General features: G+C 35.2%; 1 long non-coding RNA gene across 1 annotated transcript in view; it reads left to right on the top strand.

Moving 5' to 3' along the window:
• The window catches only part of LOC145669545 (uncharacterized), an 80,336-nt gene that overhangs the window by 54,632 nt on the left and 3,634 nt on the right, over positions 1–22,070 (top strand). Inside the window, exon 2 of the long non-coding RNA XR_014128212.1 lies at positions 3,643–3,715. This is a non-coding gene — a long non-coding RNA (uncharacterized LOC145669545). The remainder of the gene's footprint in view (positions 1–3,642; positions 3,716–22,070) is intronic.

Here is a 22,070-nt window from a genome sequence, read left to right on the forward strand (position 1 = left end):
GCCAACGAATAGTCTAATCATCAAAACATTTTTGAAACGCACTTTCCGGAATCAACTTCAGTACTCGCCCCGAATTCTCTTTGATGTCTTCTACCGAATGAAAACGGGTGCCTCAAAGTGGTAATTTGAGTTTTGGAAAAATAAAAAAGTCGGCCGGAGCCAGATCAGGGGGATACCGTGGTTGTCCCAGAAGTTTTTTTTTTTTTTTTTTTTTTTTTAGTTTTTAGTTTTTAGTTTTTCACCAGAAATTCGTTCACAATGATAGTCTTATGAGTCGGTGCGTCGGCACTAGTCGAGCAGCAACACGTTTTATGCCCAAACGATCGTTTAAAATGGTACAACTTGACTCATGAGACACAAATTTCAGCGGCTATCTCTCTCAGACTTAAATGACGATTTTCAGTCACCATTTTCTTTACTTTAGCGATGTTAAGTTCAGTTGAAGACGTTGATGGTAGACCAGAGTGAGCCAAATCTTATACCACCTCTCGATAGCTTTTGAATGCACTGTATCACTCATACGCACGTGTTTTTGATAAAGTCGATTCATCGCAAGCCTTGTGTAAGATTTTCAGCGCTTCGGCACACATAATTCCATTTGCAATGCAAAATTCAGACAGACTCTTTGCTTGATAGTTTTATCCATTGTACCTAGGTAGAAATCACCCACAAACACTTGCGATGAACTGACAAATGGGACACTGTAAACAAACTAACTCACAGATGGCGCTCATATTCCGCGTAAGCACAGAGGGCAGTTGTGCTAACGTAGCGACAAGAATAATTTCGACGCTCCCTTTTATTGGGATTTGTAAATGTACAATTCCTGGTATTTTCTTGACAGAATGTAAATCATTTTTAGAAAAACATATCTTGGGGAGAGCTTAAAATTAATTCTGGGTTCTCCACGGAACTGCATTGGGTGGTTCTCCACTCCACTGATTCAGGGGCTCACACAAGGATGTCCTACCCTTGGGTGCTGATCGTGGAGGGGATGAATTCTCTGGAGTTTGCTTGGGCTTACGTATATATATTAACTCTCTGCGGTACGGTGTTTCTAAAACGTTATCTAAAAGGTGGTATAATATAAGTACCATCGTGCTTCAGAGTTAAAATCCTCATAAAACAATGTTTTATTAGTTTATATGTGACAAACCTGAATGCCCGCACAAAGTTAAACAGAAATCCGCGCCACTAGCTCCATCTGTTCCGGATTCCCTCCAAGTATAGACTTTTTGAAACCTCCTCATAACATATAGGGGTACACCTGCTAGTAATGAACTACAAACCTACATATTTTATGAGCTTGTTAGGATAAGAGAGATTCTACAATGATTAAGCTTAATAGATGTTTGTGAAACGTACAAACCTCTTAACAAAACATGTTATGTAATGCAGGGGCGCACCTAAGGGGAGGGTTCACCAGGCTCGGACCCCTCCTCCAACCTGGTAACTCAACATATATTTGAGGGGCGCGGTGGCTCAGTGGTAGAGCGTTCACCTCCGGTGCTTGGAGTCCCTGGTTCGATCCCAGCTCGCGCCGTGTGGACTTTGTGGTGGACAAACACCGTGCTCGTGGGTTTTCTCGGGATTCTTACGTTTCCTCCCACTTTCTTCATTTCACTCATTATCATCGTCTCCTTTAGCCTAACCAGCATAAACGTGGAACGTAAAACTTAAGGATTTCATTTCATTTCATTTTTCAACATATATTTGTTCACTTTGTCAATAAAGCTATACTTGTTTAACAGGGAAATGATTGATGGAGCCGGAAGATTTGCATCTTATACTTCATTTGTACTCTTTCATTCCTTACAAAGGAATCTAATTCTATCATTTTTGCTGAGAATATAAGTAACAGTACATGACAATTAAATTTTTTATACTTATATTTTTTCGGATGTAGAATAACACCGGTTCATAGACGTAGTATCTTGTACTTATTTAACCCCGTCAAACTTTGGACCCCCTCTCATTAAAAAATTCTTGGTTCGCCCCTGATTTAGCGGTATTTTCATTTTAACAATCTATGCAAACAGATAGTAAAATAATTCTATACTATAATATATTACTAGGGCCGGATTAAGGGAGGGGCTTAGGGGGGGCTATAGCCGCGAGCCTCCAGGTGGACAAGGGGCCTCCACTCTGACCAAAATCTCAACTGGCTATCTAAAAAGAATCACGAAGATACAATCGTCATCATAAAATAAAATATGACCAAAAATATGAAACATATTCCCGTAACTTTCCTTCTGTACTTTCACAGAAATGTATTAGGTGAAGTCAGCAGGGGCAGAGTTGGCGTGGGTCAATGAAACCTTGACCCACCACCCACCGTGACCCACTCTGATTCACCGTGACCCACCACTAGCCATGAACCACTATCATCCACTGTCACCTACTCTGACTCACCAAAATCCATCGTCATCAACTCTGAACACGATCCACGGCCTTTTCTGTACTGACTAAAGAGTTTACACTTGTAATAAAACAAGACTGTAAAATTGTCACTAATCGGAGTTTGAATTTCTAGTCAATCGCTCAAGCACCACTCTGTTACAATAACTGTAGTTCTAATGACTTGAAAGCAGGCCCGTATCCAGGGGTGGTCTTGGGGGACCGGGTCCCCCTAAATTTTAACTGCCCCCTAAAATTTTCACGGTAGGCTTGCAAATGAACTATAATATGGTTGGATCGGGCCCCCGTAACTTCTACCGCCCCCTCTACATTTTTGGACGGTTACCAGCCTGCTTGAAAGACGCGGTTTTCCTACAATTCTTATTAATATCTCTTTTATTTGTTTATTTTTTATGAATAATACTTTTCTATCTACAGGATTGTTGACAAGAAACTCTCATTCACTTATACAGATAACCTACATAAGAACAAAGTCATATTATACTAAAAAAAAAAAAAAAAAAAAAAAAAAAAAAAAAAACACGTGATTCAACATGTTATCAAAGTTCGACGCTCAATGTTATCGTAAAATATAATACTGATAAAATTGATTATGTACTTTGTTTTTTAGAACATAAGCGTTTAAGCTATTTATAATACCATGTGTTGTGTGACAAACATAACAAAACTCTGTACTCTGAAATATCGTGATTGAACACAATTTTTATATATATTGCGAATAATAATAAGTTTCGGACATATGTCAGATTGGACTGAAATTCTATGAAAGAAAAATAACAAACCTAATTCATTTGATATTTTATTACCAGGTCAATGTTAAAATTGTATTTTAAATTTTAATTTATTTCACGTGTGTTTTTTCTCGGGATATTCCCATTCAGTCGTTCTTTCAGGAAAAATGTTTCGGGGGGGCACTTAATATTCTGGGGGGGCACTGCTGGTACTATTCTATTTATTATTATGTTACAGACGTATTATTTTGGTGTCCTCTGGGAGGGGCACTCTCAGAGCTCCAGGGAGCAGTGCCCCCCAAAAAACATGTCTGGAATAAACACTGTTCCAATTTCCTTCCACTTTCTCATTCCACAAATTCTCCCATTATTATTCGCTTGCCTTAATCATCATCTCACTTACTCTAAAGATCATAATTGTGAAACTTAAAGTGAAAGATTTAATTTCTTTCTTTTTATTATTTTTGTTTTCATTTTTTTTTTTTTTTTTCAGTACAGCTTACAGTTCATTTGGACCAGTGGTTTTCAACTTAGGAGACGTGAAGAGCGAGTAAGGGGGTCCGAAGGTATGACAGAAGTAAAATATGAAATTATGAATAAAATATAACTTGTAATAAAGATTTACATTCTACTTCAAAACGCTACATGTTTTGACATTTTGTATTTTCTATTACTGTTCAAGATTTCTACGTAATTAAAAACTTTATTATTATTATTATTATTATTATTATTATTATTATTATTATTATTATTATTATTATTATTATTATTATTATTATTATTATTATTATTATTATTATTATACAAAATTATTAACAATGAGTACAAAATGCTATTTCAGTGTATAAAGCGGAGTTCAAAAATTTATCAAGTAAGAGCAAAGGAAAAAAAAAAGTCTAATAGCTGTCACTGCTCTTCGTTCACAGGTTTCTTGATATTGGGTGACAAAGCACAACTGAGTTTACTTTACACTTCCAAACGGTTGCGATACTTTGAATGTATTATGGTGAACGTCGAAAATCCTGATTCTCAGATGTAAGTTGTCGAGAATTGAACAACAACTTTGAAGACTTCTTTGGTAACTCTTGGGTAAATAAACAGGAAACAAACCCAAAATTCTTCCAAAGATGTTAATTGAAACAGTTCTTCGGCATCTGAATCGCATTTCAATTCGATTATTTTCTCCCAAATTTCATGTGAAAATTAATCCACATCAATCTTGAAATGTGTTTTCTATAAGAAATGTGTTTTCTAATTTTTCTATAAGAATTTCTATATTGTTGTGATCCTTTCTTTCCCATGTATTTCTTAATGAATAAAAAAAACAGGCTGTTCTTTTTATCCGTATTTGTAAAGATCGCTTTATCTGACGTCAGTCTACGTAAGGTCTTCCCTCACACTGCCTTTGATTCACTGAATTAAAAAATTCAATGACCGAGGTCTTTCAACAAAACCAAAGAACATGTCCTCAGGAAGATATGCTCCGACATTACCTAAGAAATAATCCGTCTTATGCAGAGTCGTTTTGAGGAATGATTAGAGTCACACTAAAGGCCTGACTACTACAGGAACCTTATGTTAGTCGTACTTTTTAGTATGGCACTAATCACGTGTCAAAATGACTCTGCATACGGCTCAGCGAGTTTTTCGTGCACCGATTTTACCCAAACTAAAATGCCAATACGTTCTGAATTACGTGTCTATTTTAGTAGATGTCAACGATGAATTTGTTGTCTAAAGAGTGCTTTTATATGAGATCATTTCGATGTACGAAACTTATATTGTTTGTATCGTTTTCGCGTCAAAATTTTGTCCGAAGCCATCATGTCAACCATAGAATAACGACCAGAATTACAAGGATGGATTGCAACATGCCAAGGGGACCATCACCAGTAGAGTATTGCCAACAGTCAGGGAGGAATTCAGCGGGTAGCCCGGGGCGGAATCTCTCCCGCGAAGAAAATTCATTCCCCACCCGGAGAAACTCTCAAAATTTCAATCACAAAATGTACAAATTACTTCACCCAAACTCCCCTGCCCCGAGAAGTTCATATTCCCCCCCGGGTGAAAATGTCTGAATTCAACACTGCCAACAGTGTCAGGCAAGCGCTGTGTTAGATTTTTCCCATTCTACGTAGATCATTTCTCTTTCACCCGTTTTCTCATTATCCAGCATCACAATCTGTTTCCATTCGAAAAGTGTTAAATTTCATTTTGTTACGATCTCATTACCTTTTTTTGCTCTAGTTTTGTTTTACAAAATCCTAGGATAGACTTGTCAGTTTTGAATACCCAAACTTAATTTTCTCTTTGTCTTAACTAGCAGCAAGAGCTGACAAGACCATACTGCACAGTACTATAAGTTTAGAGTACGGAGAACTAATGGTAGTGGCGCTGTAATCGAAAGGCGAAGTGATACTCCTATTTTCGAAAAGTTGGATTATACCTAGGTACAGAAAAGAACTAGCCCTAGAGCTATGGCACATTTTATTTACTCTTTATTACCAAAACCTCCATTTTTTTTAACGAAAACCTACCACTAATGTAATCAAAATACCACCGTACTAGTAAATATCAGTGATGAGGGTACAAAATACATAATACATGGTGGCCCTCATATTGATCGGTCCATGGCATTTTATTTAATGTACTTATTGTTATCCATACAAGTTTGAATTAGTTTAGTTTATTATTTGTTTTTAGCTTCTTGTCACTCATACATTGAACTTGGAACAGACTGTAGCAGATAAACTCATTATCTTAGTAAAGTAAAAAAGTCATACTTGATAATACCTACTTTTGGGCCACTCTGTATATAATTGAGTTTTTTTAGGGAGAGAAAATGAAATGAAATCTCTAAGCTTAACGTTCTACGTTTATGCTCTCTAGGCTAAGGCAGACGATGATAAAACCAAGTGACTGATGATGGAAGAATAGGTGGAATGAGAAAGCGGGAGGAAACGGAAGTAGCCCGGACAAGATGCTGTCCACAACAAAATTATTTCGTCGGGGATCGAACCAGCGACCCCACGCACCAGAAGTAACCGCTCTACCACTGGGCTACCGTGCCCCCTTTTAAACCAATTGAATAATAACAAGGAAATAAATTACCCATTGTTGTTAGAGCAAATAAAAATCTGGCTTCATAGGTGCACCTAGAACAGGTTGATTTTTGTTTAAAAGCAATCTTTTTCATACATAGATTAAGAAAATGAAATGAAATCTTTAAGTTTAACGTCCCACGGTTATGCCGGTTAGTCTAAAGGAGACGGTGATAATGAGAAATGAGTGAAATGGTGGAATGAAGGAAGTGGGAGGAAACGGGAGAACCCCGAGAAAACCCACGAGCACGGTGTTTGTACATAGATTAAGAATTTGAGGTCAAATAGACACAACAGTTTTGCTGCATTTCTTCATGGAAATGCTATCCTAATACCTTCTACATTTTCCTTTTTTTTTTTTTTTTTTTGTATAGTCGGTAGAGGCACATAACTAAACTTCCCACTTACCACCGGCACCAGTAAAGTTGAGGGGAGCCTCCAAAAGAAATTGTTTAAAAATTAAAATTCTCCCAACTCTTAATAACTTATACACTATGCCATAAAAATAAATGCGAAAAAAATATACTAACCTATGCTAAATGTTTACTACAAACTAGCATTGAATCTCTTCCGATTTAGGGCGGGACAAAGCTGGAGCGCCCGTACAACAACGCGAGGTTACATACGTAAGAGCAAGCGCGTTAACGATGATAGGTATGAGCGTAATAAAAGAAGAAAAAGAAGTGCCCAAAACATGCACCAACCAGTGCTAGGTGTCATTACAAGCTAGCATATGTATTCGCAAATGACATAGAAGTTTTCGACCTTCATAAGTATCTTTCTTAAACCTTATTCTACTTTTCATTTGTACTTTTTAATGACTGTATTGTTAATCTGTGCCGTTAATTAAACCATTTTATCAAAGTGAGAATTTAAATCATCGTTTTCTTATCAAATTTTATTAAGCCATATTGTTTAGTAGTTTCAAGGAATTTGCTTTTGGAAAGAATTGAAGAGAGAGAGAAAAAAAGAACTCAAAACAAACACACAAAACAAATGAATCAATAACTAATGAAAAGAAGAAGAAGAAAACACGAAACCAAATGAACAGAAAAGGAGGAAGAAGGCTACAACCATACTTGTTTCACTCACAAAAGGTCAAAGTTCAACGTTGCTCTCTAATTCACTTTAAGATTTGTTTATCTACAGATACCCAGAGAAGATCGTGCACATATCTGTTTGCAAACTGAAACGATTTTATAAAATATCAACTTTACACGAACATTATTGATTATTTTATATGCAGTGATGAATATAACAAATTAAGAACTAATTTATTTTACCTTATTTTTTAAATTTTCTCTACTAACGTTTTGTGGTATGTTAGTAGAGAAATGTGGGAGGAAATGGGAGAACTGCGAAAAAACTTACTGACACGATGTCCATCAGGAATTCATATGGACCTGCATTGAACCAACAATTCTTCGCACCAGAGGGTCCTACAATTTTTTCTTAACTCTTTCTGATTTTACTGTGACTTTCCGATACTTTTCATGACAACAAGACTGGACAGGCACATAAATATGGAAATATCTAGGACAGTTAAAAACTATAGTATTACCACGAAACGAGTCGAGACTTCAGGTTCTCTTGTCCTGTCTCGTAAAAAGCATGTTTCGTCTCGAAAAGATGTCCTCATCTCGTGGGAACACTAGAGCTGCTGAGACCCACAAAAAGAGCTGATATCCCAAGTGGTTAAAATTACAATTTTTAACCAAGTATGGTTTGGTTAACAGAGAACAACACACAACACGACTACAATCTTATAACAGCGACTGCTTGGTTTCGACTGAAGCAATAATGAATTACTACGACAGGAATATATGTCAATACCGTCGGTACAGTCGAAATGCAAGCCTTCTACACTTATTTTCAAAACCCCCCTTTTTTTTTTCAGAACCTCTGGCGCTACTTCAACAAATAAGGAGGCCTATGTTACTTTTCGATTTTAAAAATAACTTAGATTCGAATAACATCATAAAACAATTTAAAAAAAAAACTAAATTGTATTATCAAACCAACATCCTTTCAAAACTCAGTACCAAAAAGGGCTGACACTTTTCTGTCTTTGTTCGGAACGAGAAAGACCATGAAACAATGGTTAGTTGCTGATAAAACTGCCATTAAGAGAACTTGTGCTTCTACAACAGGATTTTTATATATAGATATCCCTACTAGCCCCCGGAATGAGATCTTCTGAAACACTGATTACGATGAATACTTTAAACATTGTACTTGAATCTGGAGCACTATCAGAAAATAATTAAACTTAAATCGATTGGAAAATAGAAATGAAAGCTCTTCGAAAGAGTAATTCTAAAAATATAACTTTAGGTGTTCCCTGTTCTTTGTAGGATAGTACAAAGATGTGCTTATTATGTTAAAAAAAACTCGATTTAGGGGCCGTTCAAAAACTTTGTGGCCCCTGATCCAGTTGGTCCAAAATATGCAATATATTCCAATCAAAAATTTTCTTGTAGGCCTTATATCTGGAGAGCTACATATGGTGTAGCCAAACCCAAACTATCACTTAACACAGTGTGATGTGGTTATTTTGTAGAAAATACAAATGCTCGATTTAGGAGCCGTTCAAAAATATTGTGGCCCTTGATCCAAAAACTCCCTATATTTCAATAAAAAATTTTGTTGGATGCCTTATACCTGGAGAACTACGTATAGTGTAGCCAAACTCAAACTATTATCAGTTAACTCAGTATGATGTGCTCATTCCGTAAAAGATACGAAAACTCGCTTTAAGGGCTGTTCAAAAATTTTGTGGCTCCTGATCCAGTTGGTCCAAAAGATCCAATATATTCCAATCAAAAATTTTCTTGTAGGCCTTATATCTGGAGAGCTACATATGGTGTAGCCAAACCCAAACTATCACTTAACACAGTGTGATGTGGTTATTTTGTAGAAAATACGAAAACTAGATTTAGGGCCCGTTCAAAAATTTTATGGCCCCTGATCCAAAAACTAATTATTGGCCAAGATCGCAATCTTTTGATCCATTTTTTTTAATCATTCTTAAAGTTTTTGCTACATATGGAAACCAAAATGAAGTATTTAAAACTTTTAAAAAGCTTGCTTGAAACAATATTCTGAACAAACTACATATCATTTAATTTAATTTTAACAACACGGTAGAAGGAACCGTGCGCGACCTTTCGGTTACAAAACAGGGACGCGACTCCTGAAGTGTTAAATCCCAATATAGAAATGTTGGTATTAGAAAACTGAATCTTAGAAACCATTTTGAAGTTAGTGATGTAGTAGAGAGAACAGCTTCATATTTTTTCAACCTTTCCAGATCTTGGTTCAAGGCCAGAGATCAGAATTCTCGCGTCTCTGTTGCTGAAAGCAAAGGAAAATAATTTCTTAGAATTTGCCTACTCACCTTGTCTTCGTTCTGTCTAAACTGAAAATTGGAAATCAGATCCAGAGGTAAAGCAGCTAAAGAAAGGAAAAAGGAAGATTACAAACACACACACATATTATATATATATATATATATATATATATATATATATATATATATATATATATATATATATATATATATATATATATATATATATATATATATATATATATTCTTTCTCGACCAATCAATTTACTGCACTAAAGTTGAGGCATCTCTGAAATATGACTCGTAGAAAACAGGAATTTCTTTTCTTCTGTGCTCTGGGTTCTTCTGGTGCTTGCCTTTATAGAGTACGTTTCTTTTTCTTCCTCTTCTTCCATCATTCTTCGCTAAGTCGCCAGTAGCGCTACTGTCTAGCGGAAGTGTATCCAATTTGAGGGAAATGTCGCTAAATTTGTGGGATTCGACTTCCAAGTAGAGCGACAATATATATATATATATATATATATATATATATATATATAATATTAGTAACCTTGGAATTAAGCGACTTATTTACAAATCTAGCGAGAAACATGTTCTTCTGTAATCAAGCCAGGGGCGGATCCAGGGCAGGCGATTCGGGGTATCACCCCCCACCCCCCCAGAAGAGAAAACTTTCTTATTTTATATATATATAAATAAAACTCATCCTAAAGTTTGGAGCCCTTCAAATTAGCAGTATGACAACCCACCGCCCCCGCCCCTAGAAGTCGGTCCTGGATCCGCCCCTGAATCAAGCACTTTCAATTCCAAGCAGTTTTGATATCCTATTCCATTTCTTACTTTGTTATTTGTTTTAATCAGCGCAAGCGACGACAAGTTTGGTCAAGTATACAACTTTTCCAGACCACCCCACGAGGCAGCCTTGGCTCAGTGGCAGAGTGTTCTGGTATGTGGGTTCACTGGTTGAATCCCGCCTCGCGCCAAGTGGACTTTGTGGTGGACAAACACCATGTGCATGTGTTTTCTCTTTTCCTCCTACCTTCTTCATTCCAGCATTTCATTCATTTCTCATTGTCATCCTCTTCTTTAGCCAGGGCCGGACTAAGCGAGGGAATGTATCCCCGAGCCTCCAGATGTACGGGGACCTCCCTCTGATCAATATCTCACCTAGCTGTCTAAAAGGAATCATACAAGATACACTCATCATTATAAGATAAAAAATGACCAAAAATATGAAATACACTGGAACCTGGATAATTCGAACCTCAAGGGACCAGTAGAAAAATTCGAATTATCCAAAAATTCGAATTAGAAAAGTTTTTGTAAATGGTTGAAATAAACAAACTTCAGGTTTTAATATAATGACCATTATTGGAGCTAATAATAAGTGTTTTAAGTACCATACACTCATTGTAAAACTAGAAAAAACATAGGTTAATTCAACATGAAGTAAAATACTGTACTGTAATACGTACGTACATACACTAGCACTGTATTATGCATGAACATTGAAAAAATCATAAAAACAGAAAAGAATATTACTGTCATAATAGACAAATAACTGTCATGAGACTAAAAAGATCAACATTTTTCAGAAAATGCGACTGCTGATCTGTGTCGGGAAGTGCCACTATTTTGATTTATGAGCAGTAGAGACGTGTGCAGAACAAAATAGGCGACCGGCCAGCGCATTGGTGTAAAGCCTGCTACAGTACGTATCTTCATCCGTTTCTTGGAAAATCCGACCCGATGACTTGACCTCCTTTTAGATTTACACGGCAAAAACTTCGAATTATCCAGATTATAATTCGAATCAACCATGATTTTTTTCTTTTTAGCATTGTTCGTATATAAAATTCTAGGGACCAAGAGAAAAATTCGAAATAAAGAAGTTTTCGAATTACAGAAGTTCGAATTATCCAGGTTCCACTGTATATTCCCGTTAGTTTCCTACTGTACTTTAATAGAAATGTATTAGTCGAGATGAGCAGGGGCCACATATTTTTTCTAGCCCCGGGCCTCCAGATCGGTTAATCCAGCTGTCATTAGTCTGTATGGGTTAATCCAGCTGTCATTAGCCTGCACGGGTTAATTCAGCTGTCATTAGCCTGCACGGGTTAATCCAGCTGTCATTAGTCTGCATGGGTTAATCCAGCTGTCATTAGCCTGCACGGGTTAATCCAGCTGTCATTAGCCTGTACGGGTTAATCCAGCTGTCATTAGCCTGCACGGGTTAATCCAGCTGTCATTAGCATGCACGGGATAACAGTAGAACGTAGAACTGAAACATTGATTTCATTTCAGACCACAGTCCCGCTTCGTCTTCTGTTGCACATTCCAAGTTCCGCTCAGTGGCGGATCTAGAAGGTAAAAACTGGGCGGGCATCCAGAACCCAGACTATCCAGTTGTAGCATGAGTTTACTATAACCTTTCAAAAATATATAAATCATAGTTTAATTTATTGTTTTAAAACTCAAATTATTTCGGGGTGGGGGTAGACACCCCGGTTCCGGGATAGATCAGCCACTGGCTTTGGTGTCCTTAGTTTGCAGAGTTTCACTTAAGAGGCATAAGAAACACATCACTGATAGCAAGTTGATTAGTTGTAGAGGCGTCATTTGGGAAGGGCAAGGAGCAATTAATCCCCCGCGAATTCGAGCAAAACACGCATTTTAATCAATTGTAACTAATATACTATTCAAAAAAAAAAAGCACTAAATTCTTATGCCGGTGAAAGATGTCGCCCCTCCCCCTTTCCAAAAAAGAAAGCAGAACCTAAAATGATGATGCTGATTAGTTGTAAACATAACCTCCCTAAAATCCCGTTAGACCAAAAACTGGAATTATGGTTATTTCAGAAGTAAAGTGCCATAACCCACCTTACCAAAATATACTTACATGTAGTGATGTGAGGTCGAACTTCTGAAAAAAAAATAAGTAATCAAGTAACAATTCCTCAGCAATCATAAAATTGGTTGAATTCATGTATAAAAATGTTAAAAAGTAAAAGATCGTTTAAAGAATCTGAAAATTTTCATGGCTCAGACAATTTTCAGTACTATGTAGGAACAAATGAAACAATTTTTCATTAATCGAAATGTTTTCTCTTATATGGAAAAATTGAAGAACTTTTTTATGAATCGGAAAATTTTCATCATTTTGAAACAAAAATTAAAACAACTTTTCGTGAATCGGAAAATTTTATTGCTCTGTAGAAACAAGTGAAAGGAAATTTCATAGATCGGAAAATTTTTATCACGATGTAGAAACAAGTGCAAAAAAACTTTTCATAATCCGGACAATTTTGGATATTATGTATAGTGATGTTAGGTGGAAAGTTTTTCACTATATTTAACTGGACATAGAGCTACAAAATTGAATTTCTGTAGAGGAAAGTTAGACAGCAACAAATTATAATTTTCCAATTAGCTTTCGGGAACCGGAAAATTTTCTAATATTTCAAGTTGGAAAGTAAAATTTTACACAGTGTTTCTCTCTCTTTCTCTTTCTCTGTGAGATCCTTCGTTGCTAAGCGGTTTGCATACGCGCCTTTGGCATGTAAGACCTGGCTTCGATTCCCAGCTAGAGCTCATGTAGTTCGGATTCCACGTTAATTAGTTGGTCCCGTCTTATATTGTCTCGCTGCTGAAAGATACGTTAAACTCAAAATCAACTCAATTCAACTCCTTTCTCTCTCTTTCTCTCTCTCTCTCTCTCTCTCCCTCTCTCTCTCGCTGTGTGTGTGTATGTGTATGCAAAGTACAGAGAACATACATCGAGTTCGCAGAGTACAAATATCCCATTCTATTATTTAAACTTTTAATTTATTAACAGTCATGAATATTTTCCGATTCATAAAAACATTACTTATTCCTAAATCGTTCTTTAGCTGTAAAATTTATTGGTAATAAATATTGTCTTAAAAAGTTTCAAGTGAAAATATAACGATTCTTCATTTCAAGAATGTTTCAAAAACTTCAATGCGTTCTTCCCTCATAATCCACCTTTGACCATACAATATTACATTTTGTCAGTTTAATACGCATAAGACGGTTTTCTCATAGCTTTACTCATTTTATAGATTTACATACTGCAACATTCATAAATAAGCAGATATAATATAAAGTGCTTACTGTAAATTTTTTACTTTTCAAAATTTGAGTTTAAGTAACTCATGAGAGCAAATACTGACCATTTTCTGGAAATAAACATTTATTTATTCATATATTCGTTCAGAACAGAAAGTGAAATATAACTAATAAGGAAGCTGATTTGTCTAGTTCTTCTTCCAAATAAAATAATAAAAGAAACATAAAAAGCTGCACTATTAGCACTGCGTTCTAAAAGCAACAAGTAATTTCATTTTAATTTACAATAATATATATATATATATATATATGTGTGTGTGTGTGTGTGTGTGTGTGTGTGTGTTTGTGTGTGTGTGTGTACTTGTTCTATCGAATCGTCATTATTTCTAATACATTTTTATACATAATAATGGCAGTTTTACAATACAAATATCTGCTCTAAGATGTTCATTATACAAAATTCCAATATTGAAATTATGATTTATGAGCGTTAAACACAATAAAATCATTTTTTCTTATTTTCTGTTACAAAAATAATCTTCATAAGGAAATGTATGTAGTTATTTCATTACATAGGCAGGCCTACATGCGAAAAAGTAGTGGAATTTCCTGTTTGTGAAATTGATAAATTCATGAAGGTTTCTTTTCAATTTTTTGTTATATTTTAAATATTCGAATGGGATATTTGTTCTACGAACTCGATGTATGTTCCCTGCACTTTACACACACACACACACACACAGAGAGAGAGAGAGAGAGAGAGAGAGAAACACTGTACATTTTTACTTCCCAACTTGAAATAGAAAATTTCTGGTTTCCGAAAGCTGCTGTCTAACTTTCCTCTACAGGAATTGTATTTTATAGCTGAATGTGCAGTTAAATATAGTGGAAAAATTTCCACCAAATATCACTATAAATAATATCCAAAATTCTCCGGATTATGAAAAGTTTTTTCACTTGTTTGTACATCATGATGAAAATTTTCCGATTAATGAAAATTCCTTTCGCTTGTTTCTACAAATTAATAAATTTTCCGATTCACCAAAAGTTCTTTTACTTTTTGCTTCAAAATGATGAAAATTTTCCGACTCATAAAAAGTTCTTCAATTTTTCCATACGAGACAAAAAATATTTCGATTCATGAAAAATTGTTTCACTTGTTCCTACATAGTACTGAAGATTGTCTGAACTATGAAAATTTTCAGATTCTTTAAACAGATCTTTCACATTTCAACATTTCTATACATGATTTCAATCAATTTTATGAATACTGAGGAACTGTTACTTCATCACTGATATTTGTTAAGAACGGAAAATTTTCTGGAAAAATATAGAAGAAAATTTTCCAACTCACATCACGGCTAAACAACGATGTAGGAATAATTGGAGTATGTTTTTATGAATCGGAAAATTTTCCGCTTCAAAATTTTGAAGAAAATTTTTATCACTGTACAGGATAGACAATTTTTCGATTCATGAAAAATTGTTTCACTTGTTCCTACATAGTACTGAAAATTGTCTGAGCCATGAAAATTTTCAGATTCTTTAAACGATCTTTCACTTTTTAACATTTCTATACATGAATTCAATCAATTTTATGAATACTGAGAAATTGTTACTTGAACACTGATATTTGTTAAGAACGGAAAATTTTCCGGAAAAATATAGAAGAAAATTTTCCAACTCACATCACGACTAAACAACGATGTAGGAATAATTGGAGTATGTTTTTATGAATCGGAAAATTTTCATCACTGCTTACATGTTAGTTACATCAAAGGCTGTTAGTTTCACTTTCTTTTTTCTTTTTTTTTTTTTTTTTTTTGACTTTCAATTTTTGTTTTATTATTTTCATTTTTAAATCCCATAACGTGTATTATAATATTAGTTGTGTCGGAAATATTATGGCTTCTATATACAAACAAATGTACAGGAAAGAGAGGGAAGGAAATGACCCCAATTATCTCAATGATTAGTTGCGTTCTGTAAGAGTTGACTTCAGCTGATTTTGGATTTAGCGTTCCTTTCAGCAGCGAGACTATATGAGACGTGGACCTACTGATTAGCGTAGAATCCGAACCACATGAGCTCTCGCCGGGTGTCGAACCCGGATCTCGCACACCAAAGGGTGTCCTGTAAGAAGACGTGACTAGAACATATTGTACAGACCTTGATCTTCTTAAGAACATGGTAAGCCATCACAGAACTTACATCTGAATGTTTAAAACTGAGCATATACCTAAATGAGAAATTTTATGAAAAGAAAATCTAGTGACTTTTTACCCAAAATTGGATTTATTTCATTTCTTCGTTTAGTGATCTTTTTATGTTAACATTTTGGCAACATTGACTAGTGGCGCTACCGTCGATCACGTTACAGACAAAGGAGAGAAGACTGAAATGTCCTGATTCAATGAATCGTTGTGTTCGTCCTGCTTCTTTTCCAATAATACCTGGTCGTCTTCTTCTTCTAATTCTATGCCCTTTAACGAGTTCTTTTCCGTCTCTTCCTTTAGCTGGGAGGTTCGATTCGATTCTTGTCTCTTCCATTCTTTTTCGTTCTTTCTTCTCTTCCTCTGTGTTTTTTTTTTATTTTTTTAACTGAAAGCTTTTGTCTTTCCAGTGTTAATACTGGTCTTACTATTGCTAACTGTTCTTCAGAGAGAAATCAGAATCTGAGATTTCGTTCTCTGTCTTAAAACAATAGTCAAAACTTCAATCGAATATTTCATAATAAAGTTTTAATGAAATTTTTTACATTCCATCGTTACTCCTTATAGCCTAAAGGAAACAATAAAAATAAGTGTGTGATGAAGGAAAAATTGGTGCACACTTAATAATGAGAATTTTCACTATTTTTCCTACAAATTCACCAGCAGACCTCTAAGATATCTAGGGTAACATATTTTATCTGTAATATTTATTACTACTGTATATAAGAAATTTTTTATAATAAAAAAATGATTGGGGAAAGTGCAAATTACTGTGTACCATTTTTTAGCTCTACCCTAAATAGACAAAATTTTACAATATGTAAATTTTTACTCGACTCAACAATGTAAATTTTAACTATTATTGCATGGACTTAAAAACAATCCTATACAACTTAATTCTAGGAAATTATAAAAATTTGCATATACTAATGTGTAATACATGAAAATACGTACTACAAATGCAAATTGTTAATAAAAAACACAAGAAATAAATTTCTTATAACTTCTGATTTTTTTACTATAACATGCTTCAGCTTAGTAACAAAACAGATGAAAATAGTCTATTTTTTGTTGTATCAAAACATCCAATGTATTTTATTCAATCAAACATTTTTTCGTACTCCTTATATTTGAAGAACTACATATAATGTAGCCAAACCCAAACTATCACTTAACTTAGTATGATGTGCTTATTTCGTAAAAATTACGAAAACTCGATTTAGGAGCCGTTCGAAAATTTTGTGGTCTCTGATCCAAAAACTAATTATTGGTCAGGATTGTAATATTTGATGCATTTGTTTTGGATCATTCCTAAAATTCTTGGCCAAGATCGCAATCTTTTGATCAATTTTTGGAACATTCATAAAATTCTTGTTAAAATTAATTTTGACAATTGAAATGTAATATTTCGAAGTAAAAATAAATGTCTAAGAAATCAACGTATGTTTATGGTTTATCTTACTCGTAGAAGCTGCACATAAACAAATATTTTCAGTAATTATTCGTCTTATTTACCTTAAAGGAAATAAGTGTGAGACATGAAAATAGAAATTTCACTTCATTTGTGGAAACATAAACGTACAACACTTCATGATAGGCACGTATGCAGAAATTTATTTCGGGGGTCGAAAGCTTTTCTTTGAAGGGCCAAATTCAATATCAGGATAAATTAAATTAAAATTTGTAAAACCACCCGTAAACTTAGACTAAATTTATAGAAGAGTCGGAATTTTGGTGGGGTTTGAACCCCGCGGGACCCACTCCCTGCGTACGTCCCTGCTTCATGACATACATGAGAAAAAAATTGTAGGTGGCGTACTTAAAAAGATAGGTTACATGCGTATTTCCTGTAGTTTTTGGACTTAACGTTCAACAGACGTATTACTGAAAACGCATGTTTTATAATACTTTCTGTATAAGTGTTCCATCTATACGTACTTTCTGTATGAAACGATGTAGGCGATCAGGATCTCACATACAAATGGACGTATATAACATATAGCTTAGGAATGTAACATAAGTATATGCATGTGATATACGGAAAACTGTTAGATGTCAGAAATCCTGCAACGGCATGATGTAACATCTAAGGGCAGTGCCTATGTAGCATACGGATAACGTATGCTCACTACTGATTTATATACTAAGCAAGAGGATACTGTATATTTGTACAATATACCGCTGTCCGGAGAACGGATTTTTCTCTGTGTAATCGCTGCGTAATGTAATAACGGTTAGGCTTATATAATAACTGCACACAATATTTAAAACTTTCAAATTGGAATAGTTTGCATACAAAAAATACAGTTTCTTTCCCCAATAATCATTTTCTTTTAAAGCTTCAAACTAATAAAGTACTTTATCCATTACAAAGTATTCTGTTAATTTAAAGTTCCAAACTAGTTTAAAACTAAATCCAAATGCATTTCCTAATTAAAACTTGTCTACAAATTGTAATTATTGAAAAATTTAGGAGAGAAATTATTCTTGGAAATTAAGGAAGATAGCTTTCCCGGAATCCATACCCAATGACGGTTCTATGGAGCATAAGAAGGAAGGAAAAGGGAAATGTAATATCATACAATGCTGTTTGTGAAAATTTGAAACAATAAGAAAGACATGTCTAAGTAGTATGAAATTTATGTTGCAAATTACACTTAGCATTTGTCCCGAATCAGGTTAGACATAACGAATTTTAAGAAAATTATTTAGCGTCCCGAATTACACCTAAGAGGGACGCATTATATAACGGGACGGTAAATTATCCAAAGCATTTACAAAATATGGGACAGATAGAGACGCATTATATAACGGGATGCTAAATTATCCAAAACACAAAATATGATGCAGATGGAAATGGATCATTTGACGGGACGCTAAATTATAACTGTCATCCAAAACACTTACAAAATATTGGACAAATAGGAATGCATTACATGGCGGTACGCAAAATTAACCAAAACACTTACAAAATATGGGACAGATAGGAATATATGGCGAGATGCTAAATTATCCAAAACAAAAAATATAGGACAGATAGAGAGGCGTTATATAAGGGGACGCCAAATTATCAAAAACACTTACAAAATATGGGACAGATAAGGACGCATTATATGGTAGGACGCCAAGCTATGCGAAACACTTACAAAATATGGGATAGATAGGGACGCATTATATGGCGGGACGCTAAATTATCCAAAACATTTACGAGTACAAAATAATATGAGAGATAAATTCTTAGTGACAATTGTTAACTTCTGCTCATGGCGTATATATATGACTAGCAGCGTTCACCCCGCTTCGCTGCGGTCACCCCGGAACGCAATAAACTTTGTTACTTAGATAATTTTTACTTTTTCGCTTTCAAGTGATATGATAAAAACCATAGAAGATTGCACTAATGTTAACATTATATCGCCTGTCATTTATGTTAACCCGCCCCGCTTCGCTGCGGTCACCCCAACCCGCCCCGCTTCGCTGCGGTCATCCCGGAACGCAATAAACTTTGTTACTTAGATAATTTTTACTTTTTCGCTTTCAAGTGATTTATAGCGCCTGTCAGTTATGTTAACCCGCCGAGTCACAGGGTCATGCGGGTTGCATATAAATACGTTTATTTTTATACCTATGATGAACTAATAACAAAGGATTTGTACGTATGGACACCTGAATGGTCAATTATCTCAAGACACTGGTAATTGAAAATTAAAGTGATATGATAAAAACCATCTAGGGTCCACATCCTAACAACCCCCCAAAAATGAAAGAAATCGGTTCAGCCGTATTAGCGTGATGAGCGGACAAAGGATTTTTTGTACGTATTGACACCTGATTGGTCAATTATCTCAAGACACTGGTAATTGAAAATTAAAGTGATATGATAAAAACCATCTAGGGTCCAAATCCTAACAACCCCCCAAAAATGAAAGAAATCGGTTCAGCCGTATTAGCGTGATGAGCGGACAAAGGATTTTGTGCGTTCTCTTTTATATATATAGATTGTCGAGATTCTAATATGACTATCACTAAAAATGTTCCATGTTGGTAATAGTGAAATCACCGCAAGTAATGTTATTCTTTATTCGGTTCACGTTCCGTTTAATTAACGAGTCTCCTGTTTCAAGACTTTCTGTTGTAAATTTTCATTCATACCCACGTATAATGAACCAGCGATCTCCACATGTTCGTTCGCTGGTTCGATATGTTTAATGTCTTCCGGTTTAGACTTACGAGAAGGTGGCAATTCTACTGTAAATTACTTACATGGTTACAGAAACGTTACAGTTTCAGAAATTGTACAACACTACTAACCTTGAGAAATCAGTACGACGTGACATCTTCAAGTGCTGCAATCGGAGCCTCTATGTGTGACAGCATCAAATCAAACACGAGTTCAATATATTCCTGAGACTACCAATCTATTTGCAAGAGAGTCTATAAGCAGGGACGTACGCAGGAATTTATCTCGGGAGGGATCCAAACACAATTTTAGCTTAAATTATATTAAAAATTTTAAAATTTCCCCTACACTAAATTTAGACTAAATTTACAAAAAAAGGTCCGGATTTGGGAGGTCCGGATTTGGGAGGTCCGGATCTCCAGAACCCAGTGTTGGGTAAGTTACTTGTAAAAATGTAACGCGTTACAAGTTACTTTACTTTCTCTTAAAATGTAACGCGTTAGTAACGCGTTACTTGCCCCCGAAAAGTAACTGTTACTTTACTTCGAAAGTAACGCGTTACTAACGCGTTACTTTTAGGTCCGAAACTTTAAAAATGTGAAAAAAATTATGACTTCAATTTTCAGTAGTACTATTACTACCGCTATTATTATTATTATTATTATTATTATTATTATTATTATTATTATTATTATTATTAATATTATTAATATTATTAATATTATTATTATTATTATTATTATTATTATTATTGCACGTTCTGAACCGCTTTATGTGAATGCAAGGACAAATTTTTACTTGATATATGAACATTTTCATATAATGTAACATTGATAAAATGCCATACTGCGTTACTCGTAGAGATGGACACGAGCGAGTTCAAGCGAGTTTTCTTTGACACTCGATTCGACTAGAAACAGACATCTTTGAGCTCGACCCGAGAACTCGACTCGAAAAATTTCCTCCAACTCGACTCGACCATCATCCTCAAATCTTAAGAAAAAAGTATTCTTTCAAATGTTTGAACGGTAAAATATTTTCGTTCTCCATCTTTATAAAAACAACACCAATCAAAGGTAAATAGACTACCGGTATCATTGCACTCGTAGTTCACTCACTGAATGTATTGATTTGGAGCTGTCAAAATCTACGACAAAATCTTCCAGGTGCTTGCAATCAGTACACGTGATTTCCCTAAGTCTGTCCTCATCTTTCAAAAACAGCAAGTGGCACTACGAACTTATCTGTTTCTCTGTGTGTCTGTGACTGTCGATCACTGACATACGTAGTTCATGCTAGATTGTTTCATTCTGAGAAATTCACTTATAGGAAAAAACATTTGTTTCCGAAAAAAAATATACATATATTGTAGTTACTCATCTGAAATGTAACGCGAAAAAAGTAACGCAAACTAGGTACGTTACTTAAAAATTTGTAACGCGTTACTGTTACAGTTACTTTGGGAAAAATGTAACGCGTTACTAGGAAACGTTACTTAAAAAGTAACGCGTTACTAGTAACGCGTTACTTGCGTTACGTTACTTCCCAACACTGCCAGAACCCCACCCCCCCTGCGTACGTCCTTGTCCATAAGGTATCGACACTGGCTGCAGAGAAACATCACAAATCAAGTGCTAATGAATCATATCCTGTACATATTCGAGTTCGTTTGACAATATGTCAGATACCCGTGCAGACCAGTGAAGTAGTGATCGCAGTCGGTCCTCGAAGAAGAGTAGCACGTTCCTAAATATATGTGGTCAATCAGATATTGCCCTGCTGAAATGTGGCGTTCGAAGTAGCCTGAGGGAAGAAGACCAATTTCGCTGAAGCCACTGTTTAGGTTGCACTGAATGTATAACAGTCGAGATTTCGTGATGTACCCAATGGTACCTCACGCTATTAGACTCACCAGCCGTTCCGCAGATTGCTAGATTGCACTCGCCCGAAATGTCACGATAATATCTAACTTGAAGCGGTACTCGCCCG

This window comes from Thermobia domestica, chromosome 14, assembly GCF_964235325.1.
Source record: "Thermobia domestica chromosome 14, izTheDome1.hap1.1, whole genome shotgun sequence".
Classification (NCBI taxonomy): Eukaryota; Metazoa; Arthropoda; class Insecta; order Zygentoma; family Lepismatidae; genus Thermobia; species Thermobia domestica.